Source organism: Homalodisca vitripennis, chromosome 6 (genome assembly GCF_021130785.1).
Source record: "Homalodisca vitripennis isolate AUS2020 chromosome 6, UT_GWSS_2.1, whole genome shotgun sequence".
NCBI classification, from domain to species: domain Eukaryota; kingdom Metazoa; phylum Arthropoda; class Insecta; order Hemiptera; family Cicadellidae; genus Homalodisca; species Homalodisca vitripennis.
In genome coordinates, this window is record NC_060212.1 from 9,232,863 (window position 1) to 9,245,547 (window position 12,685).

A 12,685-nucleotide genomic window follows, 5' to 3' on the forward strand; every position below is an offset into this window, starting at 1 on the left:
AAATTAAACTTTAAATTGAATAGAAAGTCTTTTTCCGCTACCTTACCAAATAGTGTAATTGTTACTCAGTGACGATCATGTTTGTAGTATTGTTACTGAAAAAATTAGTAAAGGGACAAATTAACTTGTTTAATATTAAATATTTATTTCGGTCTTTCTTATAGTTTATTTTTTATTTTTAGTACCCTTTTAATGATCATTACAGTTTTAATTATTTAAGTCTACTTGAAAATATCTTAAATTAGTTGTTCTCTGAAACTGTTTTGAATCTGGAAAACGCTGGAATCAAGATTTCTTTTTAATTTTCATTGGTTTTTTCTGGTTCATTAAAAATTATTTTAATTTGTTAAAAATTATTTAAAATTTTGGGTCAAGAATACAAATTGCTGAATTATTATGAAAGTATTTGTTTCCTCTTACTGAGTTAAGAAAACTTTAGTGCAACATACATAACACTCATGATACGAACATCATAACAAAAAAATGCGGATTTACTGATTTCATCGAAGGAAATCCTCACAGTTGAACTTATTGCTCAACTAATCGGTGTGCTGAACACTCGACTCTATCCTTATGTCAAACATCCTACGTAGGGTCACAACATTAATTTCGTCCAGTGACAATTTTACGTAGCTATTGATCCAAACGTAGTCTACCTTATGATATACTGTAAACCTGCTAAAGACACAAAAATAATCAATTAAATGCTCATAGTCTGAATCTGAGTCATAATGTACGTTTTGTTCCTTCTAGACTACAAATATAAACAAATTATTCGTTCTCTCTCTGCGTTTGACATACTGTAATGCAAAATTGTGGATTTAAATTCCAATGCGGCTACATAGACATTTCAAAATGTCACCTATTTCATATGTTATTGAATGGTTTTTGGTTATGATCATATAAAACTTTAAATGAATAATTTAGGTCTAGATTATATTTTTGAGTATTAAATAGGCATTTGGTTATTCATAAACACTTATGAATTAAACATTTAGAATAATATTAAAAGGTTATTACTTTAATGGTATATTCAATCCATTGTGAGCTGTTCTTTGTTTTATATTTGTTATTAACGAAGGATGGTATGATACTGCCATTGATACATTCTGGCACTACTTTTAGTGCATTTGCATAAACGAAATACTATTGCTATAATAGTGGTAATCTACCTGCTTTCTCAGTCAAAGATAAAAGCAATTGAGAGGGTATAAAACTGTGAATAAAGTAGGTAGTTAACACACCCTAACGAGTTCCTAGAAGAAAGCTGAGAAGAGCAGAGACAGCAGAGGCTGTAGAGAATAAATGCTCTTTTATGATAATCATTTCATAAGTCTAGTGTTAAACTTTATTATTCGAATGGTGCATTCAAATAATTTTCTAAACATATTATCTGTATTTACAAAATGCAAGTAAAATTAAAAATTTAGAGTATATTAATAACGCTGTTTATGTTTCAAAGGTAGAATAAAAATTGTTTTAGTTTCTACTTAATAAACTTTGATTTCATGCAATAAAGTATTGAAGATCTTAGAAAATAAATCTAGAATATTGAAGTTCCAAGTTTACATATTATCAAAATTATGTAAAATAATTACAACACTTTCTCTCATTCGTATAATTTTAATAAATAGCGACAGCAAAAATAGAGATGAAAATATATAAAGTGGAATACGAGGGTTGCTTGGAAAATATGTTGCCCTAGTAAATAAGAACTTATTTCACCTTGTAATTTTTAAAGATTTTTTATAATACAGACATGAAAGAATAATTTAAACAAACTTTCCAATAATATAAGTTTTTATTTTTGTGAGGCCTTTCGTACTCAATAAGAACATCTTCGGACCCACACAACTGAATAAAAGTAATAATAACATAAACAATTTTGTACTAAATAAAAACATATGTCATTAAAAATACAAAGAGATAATTTTCTATGACAGGACAGTATGTTATATGTATATATACCAAATTTATTTTGCATTTCCTTCCCCAAGAGAAATGCAGAGTTGCTATTTACTTCACTGTCAACGTGAGAATTTATTGAGGTAATTTTTGAACACTTAAATAGCAAAGCTACCTTCTATATATCACGGCCGGGTACGTACTGGACGTGGCTGTATAACGCCAGTGGGATAGTGCAGTAGACTGTATACTCGTACAGTCTCAGAGAGTGCAATCAGTCCACACCCGTTCGTTAATCAAAAGCCGTGTCTTTTATTTCCGACGACTCTCGTACTGTAATAGGAATATATTAAATGTAATTTGTAGTGATTTGCATACTTTTATAAAACAATTTATGTGAAACATAGTGTAAAATTGTTTACAAAGAAATTTATCTAATGTAATTGATCTAATGTTTTATATTTTTAACATCAAAAACCACGAATTGAATAATATTTAAGTAATATTTGTCACTATATATCACTCAGTCATTTAGTCCATCAGTTACTCATTTGGCTATATAAGTAGTTATAAATGTGTATTCAATGCAAACATTTGGTTTTTGTACAAAATAAAAATATATTTATTCCGTGGAGAAAGAAAATTCAAAATTATTATTATTATACCTTTTTCATCGATATCAACTATTAAAATAATATCTATTTCAATGCATTATTCTTACCTAAACTGTGTATAAATAGGCAAGTTCTTGAAATTTAAGTTCTTTTTACATTTTTATGCATACATAGACATTTTTGCAAAGTATAAAATTATGAAAATTCATAAGACTTTCGAAACTGTATACTACAAATTTTACTCTCCTTTCTTTAATTTTTTTAAATATCATTTTTCATGTAAGAAAATACAAAGAACTAAACTTTTGGATAAATCACAAGAAATCAACACGGTTTTGATATCATTGCGTAAAACTGTTGTCTTACAGTTTTAGTAGGTTTTACACTATGCTACATTCTACCATGCCTTATCATAGAACTGATTAGGATATTTTTAAACAGAAGATTATATTTAAAAAATATTTATTTTTAAAATAAATAAAAAAACACACTGTAGCCGCGGCCTAGTCTGTTAAGTACCCTCATCTGTAGATTATGTAGTTGCCAACAACCTTGGCAAACATGCTTGTATATTCCTCTCAATTACTCTCTTCTTAGTACTCTTTCAATCCTACGTAACCTTACTTATCTTATTATAAATAAACTACTTTGAGCAAAAATCTAATAAACAAACCAGCAGAAACTTTATTTGCCTCAAAAAAGTAACAGTTGATTTAGTTGTCATACAGATAATCTCAAGAATACCAGAGAGTAAACAGAAACGCATATAGGTAAAAACTTTCACATACTATTTTTATAAAAATATTATGATGACAGGAGTATTATAACATAAAGCAGTCTGCTCAAACTTCAGAAGATGCCTTTATAAAAGCCGTGTATTGTGTAAAATGTTCATTTTCATATTTAGAATTACATGAATAACAATAACCAACAATTTAAAGTTACAAGTTGTTAGTCATTTCAAGCCATTTTAAGTGCGTTATCATGATTAACCTTTATTTATAAAATAATACATAATTTTAAGTATAAAGTGATGCTTTGGTGTCAGTAGGCAATATACAGGCTTGACAATCATCAAGTATGACAAGTCCTAGAATATATTAAATTACCTATATTCTTCAGCCTGTTTCTTCAAAACTTTAGGCCGAAATTGGCACATTAGAAGACCGATTTAAACCAGTATTTGTACTCAACGGGTTTGTTGTATTTTCAGCCCCAATAGTGAAAGTAAATTTTAAATCTCTGATCTGAAAGCCGATATTGAAGGGACCATTAAAAAGCTTTTATATACTCCGGTGGTATACTGAATTCAATCAAATATAACTCGCGTGGGTAGATCACTAGGTTTGAAGTAGCGAACCCAACGATTTGAAAATTCTCTTATTATTACATTGATATTAATCAAATTGGTAAAGATATTCTATTATTTAGTTATATATTCAGAATTAGTACTGAATATGTATGAAACTACTGTAAGTGAGCAAGACCTAGGCACAAAATTCTGAATTATCAATTCTGTTTAAACATCTGTTAAGAAGAAATTTTACAGTACTTGGCAGTTTCTTTGTAGGTATATTACAAAAAACTAAGGTATGCATTAAAAATGTACCATCAATTACCTCAGTCAATAACTTAGAACTGTATATAATATAAATGGTTCTTGATCAGAAAATCAGAAGCACTTTTATTGTTGTAACGTAAAATTCTCAAACAGAGAGGTTTTTATTTTCAATAAGATAGGACTGGCTACACAAGATTCTCAGTATAAACTTTGTTTAAACTTTTACAGTATTTAGAAGTTAACTTAATATTTAACGAAACGATACAAACAGAACGACAATGAAAGACCAAAATTATTGTGTATTAAAGAGTATTATACTATTTATTACATAAAACAGCCTAGAATTTTAATATTTAAGAGACTTATTTCATAACCATCTTCTTTTAATCCATATGTTCCATATAAAAAACTCATGACATAGAACTAAAAAAGGAGGCATTCACTAATCTAAAAGGTTACATATGATAAGTTTAGTTTGAAAGTTTCATAAAACTTCAGGCATGCATTAATATTTAGATAGATATAAAAATTTTATATATATATATATATATCATCATAATATATTAAAACTAGTATAAATGTTATATATAACTAGTACATAGTTAATCTCCCCTAATTTTGGATATTACTTCTGGTGCTACAAAAACCACTCAAAGTTACCATATCTTTCAAATATTTGGTAACCTGAAATCATAAAAACAATAACGCTACCATATTTACTTTTATATATTTTCAAATTATCCTCAAAATGTGTTGTTGCGGACTTTTTATCTTCTTAATACTTAAATTTAATGGTTTAAAAGTAAATTATATAGAAAATTTGGTAATATATTTAACTTATTTGTAGGTTTTTAAGGAAAACCGTACATATATTTAATTTCTGCTACAGAGATTACAATGGCATACCACATCCTCACAGTTATACTCAGGTCACCCATAAAACCTTGCCAGAACCTTTGCCTATTACACGGGAGCATCTTGAACTGTATCTGCTTACACAAAAAACCGCCGGAGGTCAAAGATTAATGAGCGCAATTAGTGAAAATTTTAAAACCGAGATTCAAGATCAAAAGCTTTTGTTGTGAACACGGATCGCGGCTTAGGCCCGAAGCTATGAATGGGACCAAGGAAAACATGCAGCGATAAACAGCAAAGCTAACAATTAAGTGTAACTCACTATCTTTTATAAAATGATTGTTTTAACGACTTTTAGGATGTGAAATTTAAAAAGTATCGATTGATAATGACTGAATCAATTCCTAAATTTACAAATAAATTTAATATTTTAATGTTCCTTTCGATGATAGCAAATTTTCTTTATTTATATGAAAAAACTTTAATTTGATAAACAAGTATGAACCCATGACATTTTCCAGTCATTTGATTGCTATAAAATTATTTTTTATAATGCTATGAATACATAATTTTAACAGATTTTTTGTTAAAAATATATAACAACTAGTTACATAAAAAAAAAATTTGCTTACGTAAAATATTTTAAAACCAAATACACTTTTAGAGGATATTGTATAAAATCATGATTATGAAGTGAAAACTATTGAAATATCTTATATTAGCTAACAAGAAATATTTATCGAGTTTAACAATTTAATTTATATGTGTAACTTGGAAGGTAACGATAAAACATATTTAAATTGAATTAGTAATATATAAAATTTTACTATAATATTCATATATATGTATAATTTTATATAATAGGAGTGTAAAAATTTACTTAGTTTAATATTGAGCAGTAATTATGTTATCTTTTTTAGAAATCACTGTGTCTAGTAATTGATTTAAACACTAAGCTTTGCAATGTAAAACAGTGATTTTACGAAGATTTAAACTGTACATATTAACATAACAGGTCCGTTAAGCAATACTTTGATCCAATCTTGTTAGAATTAAGTATATTTCTTTATAATTTTGATGTACTAATTCTTTTAGAAATATTTAGTGCCAAATTTTAAATAGAAAAATATCTTCTTACATTTATATCTTCTGCAAGGTTAGTGCATGTAGGGCGCTCAAAGAGGAGGATATTCAGCCCTAATTTAATTTACCCTTAAACTTAAATTTACCGAACGTATACATAATTATTTAAGAAAATTGCTGGGGCATTAAATACTTACGGAAATAATGTTGCAATTTGCAAATTACAGCTCTTTATAGGCCTCCACCTCAGAGCACGGGATTTAGTGTGGGTTATTATGTAAATGAAGTATCAATTAATTTAGGTAACAGTTATCACAATAAGAATATAACTATGATTAAGGACACAAATATAAATATTAATGGTGATATAAACAATTCTGATTATCTAACTATATTGCTGTCGAAGGAGATGGATAAAGTAATTACGGTAATACTTGAGAAGAATAAAGAGCTGAAATATTATGTTAATCTTGCATGGACCATATATTCAATAGAGAACATTGTAGGAGGCGTTATTTGGTCTAAAGTTTCGGATCTTTATCTTGTTTGAGTCAAACTCAAACTTTTGCTATCCATTACAAAATTTTGTGCACCTCCACCCAAAACAGATCAAATAAATGTAAGAAGAAATAATACTAAATGTAAATAATACAATACTTTTCCAAATTTGTTTGGACAAAGTCTTTTGAAACCAAAGGTTTCATCATCATTGGAGTCACCTGATGATGAAAAGTTAGTTTCGAAAGGCCTAGTCCAAAAAATAAATAATTTGGAAAAATATTGTATTACTTATTATTAGTATTTATAAGTTTTTTCAATTTGCTCCAAGAGTCTTCAAATATAACAATGATAAAATTAGGGGTAGAAAATATTGGAATAGTAAATATGCCTATGAAGAACTCAGATATAAACTTCAACTATATAGTCAATAATATGAAAGTATTATATAGTACATTTAAAGTTAGAAAATATGTCACGTACTGTGTCTATTTTTTGACTTGTCAAAGGTATTTGACACAATTGAATATTGTAAAATGGCTGAGGCACTGGAAGGTATTGGGGCGGTTGGTTTACAGCTGGAATGGTTCCATTCCTCTTCGAAAATAGGATGTTTACAGTGTACCGAATGACGATAACACATGGGGGTGGTGACTTCTGAGGTCGTAGTAATAAATACTCGAATTGCAAAGTTTACTTATAAGTTCAATTTAATTAATGAAACTTACAAGCACCACTTTTAGATGGTAAATTAAATGTATGCCTTGCCACGTTGCTGCCAATTAGAGTACAAGAACTAAAAATGTATATCTGATAGGTGGGCCTAAAGTATCCAATGTTCTATGGAATTATGCCTACGATATTTTACTTTATAAAACATTAAGATTTTACTTCCCTTCGCAATGTGTAGACTCACAACCCGGGTGTCGGCGTCTTGGCACGAGACATTGAAGCTGTAGTCTCAGAACGGTTATTTATAGTCGGTGATTACTAGAAGAGGAGTAGAAGTTATGAAACTGGTAGCCATCTACTCAAATAATACGTGAGATACGTGAGATCCGTGAGATCCGTGAGCTCGCCTAAAACAAAATCGCGACGGTATTAGCCATTTAATGATACAAATTACTTATTACAACAACGTGCTCGTCAGAAGGACGACGCCACAACTTGTATCTATTTCAATCAAGCAAATAAAGGATCTTCAAGGGTAATTTACTTTACTATTTACAACTTTACTTTACGTTACATTCATTTTTATATGCTTGGCATCAAAGGGCTAATTTGATAATACGAAAAGATAAATTTTACTTACGGACAAGGAGCGCGAGGTCTAATGGTCACGTAGTTGGGCTGCTACAAAGGGTTAGAATAAAATATTCATACGCGTGCCAATTAGGTAGTTACTCCGCCGATAATTTAGTTCCTGAACATTGGATAAAAAAATAATATTAAATTACACTGGCTGACTATGTTGTGAAATTTACATTATATAAAATCTAATTAACTAATTAACGGTACAACAGTTAAAATTTCCAAACTTCCTACCACTTTCAAAACAAATGATTGTGGATTGCCGTCTTGGGCTAGTTTTAATATTTACTTCAATAAGGTGGTTTAAACTGTAAAACATGTACAATTATGGGTCTAAGCTGAGCATTACTTGCTGGGAGTTCAAAGCATGTTACAAGACGACTCTGGCCGGGGGTTTAAAAGATTTCATGATGTGGAACTGATCGAAAATTTGGAGAAAACTGTAATGATGCATATTCACTTCACTAATAAAAATGTAGCAAGATAACAAGCAATAAAATTCCACAAGTCCTGTGTAAATTTGATAAATTCAACAAATGGCAATCACAGTATGCAGTGGCAGAGAAATGGAACTGATAGAACATTGCAGTTATTTAAAAATAGCTATTGACAATAGTGCTACTTTTAAAAAACCAAAAGAAAATTCTCATGTAAGGCTGTATTTGTAGATAGAAAAATACCATTAATGTAGAATGTAAAATAAACAAGTATAAGGCATTAATTGAATCAATTATTAGAGTTTATGGGCCAGTAGCAAATTATCGCATGAATAAGATCTGTCTCTTCAAAACAGGAGTCTACTATCTTACTATCGGAGCCCAAATTATACGGATAGCAGAAACCTACGAAGGTGAATACACTAATCACAAAAGATTTTTATAATATATGGTATACGTGAACTACTTTGTTAATGACGTAGAAAACACTGCATCTGTAAGAAACATAAAAAGACTAGTTAATTTTTACATATGAACTGATTTTGGATATATATATATATATATATATATATATATATATATATATATATACGTTAAATTGTATAAATAGCAATAGCCTTATTTAATTTCAATAAACATTGAATCACAAAAAGTACTTGCTCCGCCGGGAGTCGAACCCGGATCTCTCACTTGCCGGGTGAATGTGCTACCATTACACCACAGAGCGCTTACTTTTTCCGATTCAATTATTTTGTATTTGGCCGTATCTGTCACATATGCATTTAAATAAGCAAACTAACATATGATATATATATATATATATATATATATATATATATATATATATATATATATGTAACTTATTGTGTCTTTTTCTGTACAATAACTTTCCCAACAGAATTTAAAATGAAAACAACTTTACCATATAAAAAAATTAATGTGTAATTGGTTAGTTTTAAAGATATTAATAGTAAAGCTAAACTTTTCCTAATAATATAATAATAATAAATTGTAATAACAAAGATTTTATTCCTGTAGTTGTTATATTGCAAATCTATCTATGTTGATTAGTTTAGCTCATTGTTGTTATTTATAATTTATTGTATTATTGTTCGTATTATTTATAAACAGTTTTAATTATTTAATGGAATTTCGGAGAAGATTGTTTTTATATCCCTCTAGAAACATTTATCGTTTATGTATAGAAATCTGTACTGTTCATTTAAATATATTTACTTATTAACTAACTAAATCAAGCGTTATTTCTTCTCTAGACATTTCTTATCCTACGGGATATATTTTCATTTAGTTCAGTTAAAAATACCTTAAGTAATATATGTTTACTTAGATTACACTGTAATGCACAAATGAAAATACAATTAGCTTAAGGTAAATTAAACGTTAAATAAAACCGAAAATTGCAATCATTTTACTGTATCACAGTAGTACATTATAAATGATTGGTAGTAAATAAATTTAAAAGATGATAATAATAATTTACAGAGGTAAAACATACCTATACAATGCTTATAGTATAGACAGAGACAGAGAGAGAGAGAGAGAGAGACAGAGACAGAGACAGAGACAGATAGAGATGTATACTGTGTGACCTTAACGCAGTACATTTACGCACTGCAACTGTGAGAAACTTGCTCAACTTGCCATCAGTATTCTGGATTGGTCCCCATTTGAATCACGCCAGTAAATGAACAGACACATGTAGACTGAGGTAGTGACCTTAACGCATTACATTTTCGCACTGCAACTGTGAGAAACTTGCTCAACTTGCCATCAGTATTCTGGATTGGTCCCCATTTGAATCACGCCAGTAAATGAACAGACACATGTAGACTGAGGTAGTGACCTTAACGCAGTACATTTTCGCACTGCAACAGTGAGAAACTTGCTCAACTTGCCATCAGTATTCTGGATTGGTCCCCATTTGAATCACGCCAGTAAATGAACAGACACATGTAGACTGAGGTAGTGACCATACCGCAGTACATTTCTGCACTGCAACAGTGAGAAACTTGCTCAACTTGCCATCAGTATTCTGGATTGGTCCCCATTTGAATCACGCCAGTAAATGAACAGACACATGTTGACTGAGGTAGTGACCTTAACGCATTACATTTCCGCACTGCAACAGTGAGAAACTTGCTCAACTTGCCATCAGTATTCTGGATTGGTCCCCATTTAGAATCACGCCAGTAAATGAACAGACACATGTAGACTGAGGTAGTGACCTTAACGCAGTACATTTCCGCACTGCAACAGTGAGAAACTTGCTCAACTTGCCATCAGTATTCTGGATTGGTGCCCATTTGAATCACGCCAGTAAATGAACAGACACATGTAGACTGAGGTAGTGACCATACCGCAGTACATTTCTGCACTACAACAGTGAGAAACTTGCTCAACTTGCCATCAGTATTCTGGATTGGTCCCCATTTGAATCACGCCAGTAAATGAACAGACACATGTAGACTGAGGTAGTGACCTTAACGCAGTACATTTCCGCACTGCAACAGTGAGAAACATGCTCAACTTGCCATCAGTATTCTGGATTGGTCCTCATTTGAATAACGACATTACCGCCTGACCTGTCCCTGCTCCTTGACCGAGATCTGCACATCAACCTTCTTCTATGGGACGTGTCCTTACCGGTACATTACCACATGGAAATATAATTACAGACATCTTGCTATAAATCAATAATTTCATTTAACAATATGTTATACTAATTAGGGACAGGAATGTTATAGAGATACAAAATATAACCAAAATATAATTACTCCTTTGATAATTGACTGGTACATTCTTTAGGTTACTTACAATTAACTTATTAAGGAAACAGGATTTTTCCCGACATTTGCCATCGTTCAGTGAACCAACAAATCAGTATCACTACGTTTCTAGATCTGCAATATGATCTCTTCTTCAGGTAAAGAACTAACCTAATACATAATTACAAACTAGGTTAAAAGATTTCTTCTTTCACTGATTGGCAGACCTGGTCTGCGGAGGATTGACGGTCGTAATGTGGGTCTAATTTTTTTTTATTCAAATTACCTTTTGTTCGATTGTGATATTACGGTTGTTATGTTAAAACGCTTATTTGTGATTCGGTGGGGCGTTTGCATGCGGTGCATACTGGACAATACTGTAAGTAGCTAAATGTGCACCGTCGTACCTAACCTAACCGGTACAGTGGCAATATCAGCCGACACAAGTACGAGCAGTTCCAGCCTGAGCGCAGCCACTGTGCGCAACTACCAACCGAGCAGCCGCTGCCTGCCGCCGCCGCCTAAATATCCCTGCTGCCACACGCTGCCTGTCTGTGTCACTAACCGCTGTCAAGAGTGTGCGAGGCTTACCTGCCCGCTGCGAGTGTCGCCCGTTGCGCCTTCAATTTTCCGCTGCTACACTGCTGCTCGCCTGCCTTGCAGTTTGCCCTTTTACTAATGCAGGCTGCATATTGCTGTTCCTGCCTGAGTTCACTCTGTTATTAAATATTCAAGGGAAATTTCACACCATTTGCAAATATACTACTGACTGATTTTATTTACTTCAAGAAATTGATTTTATTACCTAATTATATCATCTCAATAAATAAAATGACTCTTACAATTGAACAAACTAATAAAGGGAAACCCTGTGTGGTTATCGGCAAATATAAATACCGAGAAGCATATACAACAAAAAATGGTGATGTGACGTGGCGATGCCTTGCCCGTACTTGTAATGCTGCTGTGAAGACCAACGCCGGACGAGACGAAGTTCTGCACCACGATGACCGTCACAGTGGCCCGCACCCGGCCACCATCCGCACAGTCACTCTTACAACCGTCTCCCTTGTCGGACTTCTGTGAGAGATTCTGATTTGCCCCTCTCGCCTCTAATCTCCCAGCTGATCATTAAGAAAGACACCAGAAATGCGTTCACACGGAGACAGATTCTTTGTTTTTGGAATCTAAGGACGACCTGGTACATAAACTGCAGGTCTTGAGGTCTGCACAGTCTTCCCTTGTAGACGAGATTTCAGCGTCTGACTCTTTGAGTTGGAGAGGGCTCAGGAGATGATCGCTGGTCTTTACGGCATCACATCCAGTGTGGGTCATGACGATGGTTGCCTGCATCCCCTGCCAGTAACTCTGAATTTCTATTGCGACGCAGACCGAGTTACCTTCCATCCGCAATCCAGCGTGGTTCATGATGATGGTTGCCAGCATCAGCATCCCGTGCCAGTGACTCTGAATTCTACTGCGACGCAGACTGAGTTTACCTTTCCATCCGCAGTCCAGCGTGGGTTCATGGTGATGGTTGCCAGCATCAGCATCCCCTGCCAGTGACTCTGAATTCTACTGCGACGCAGACTGAGTTACCTTTCCATCGCAGTCCAGCGTGGTTCATGGTGATGG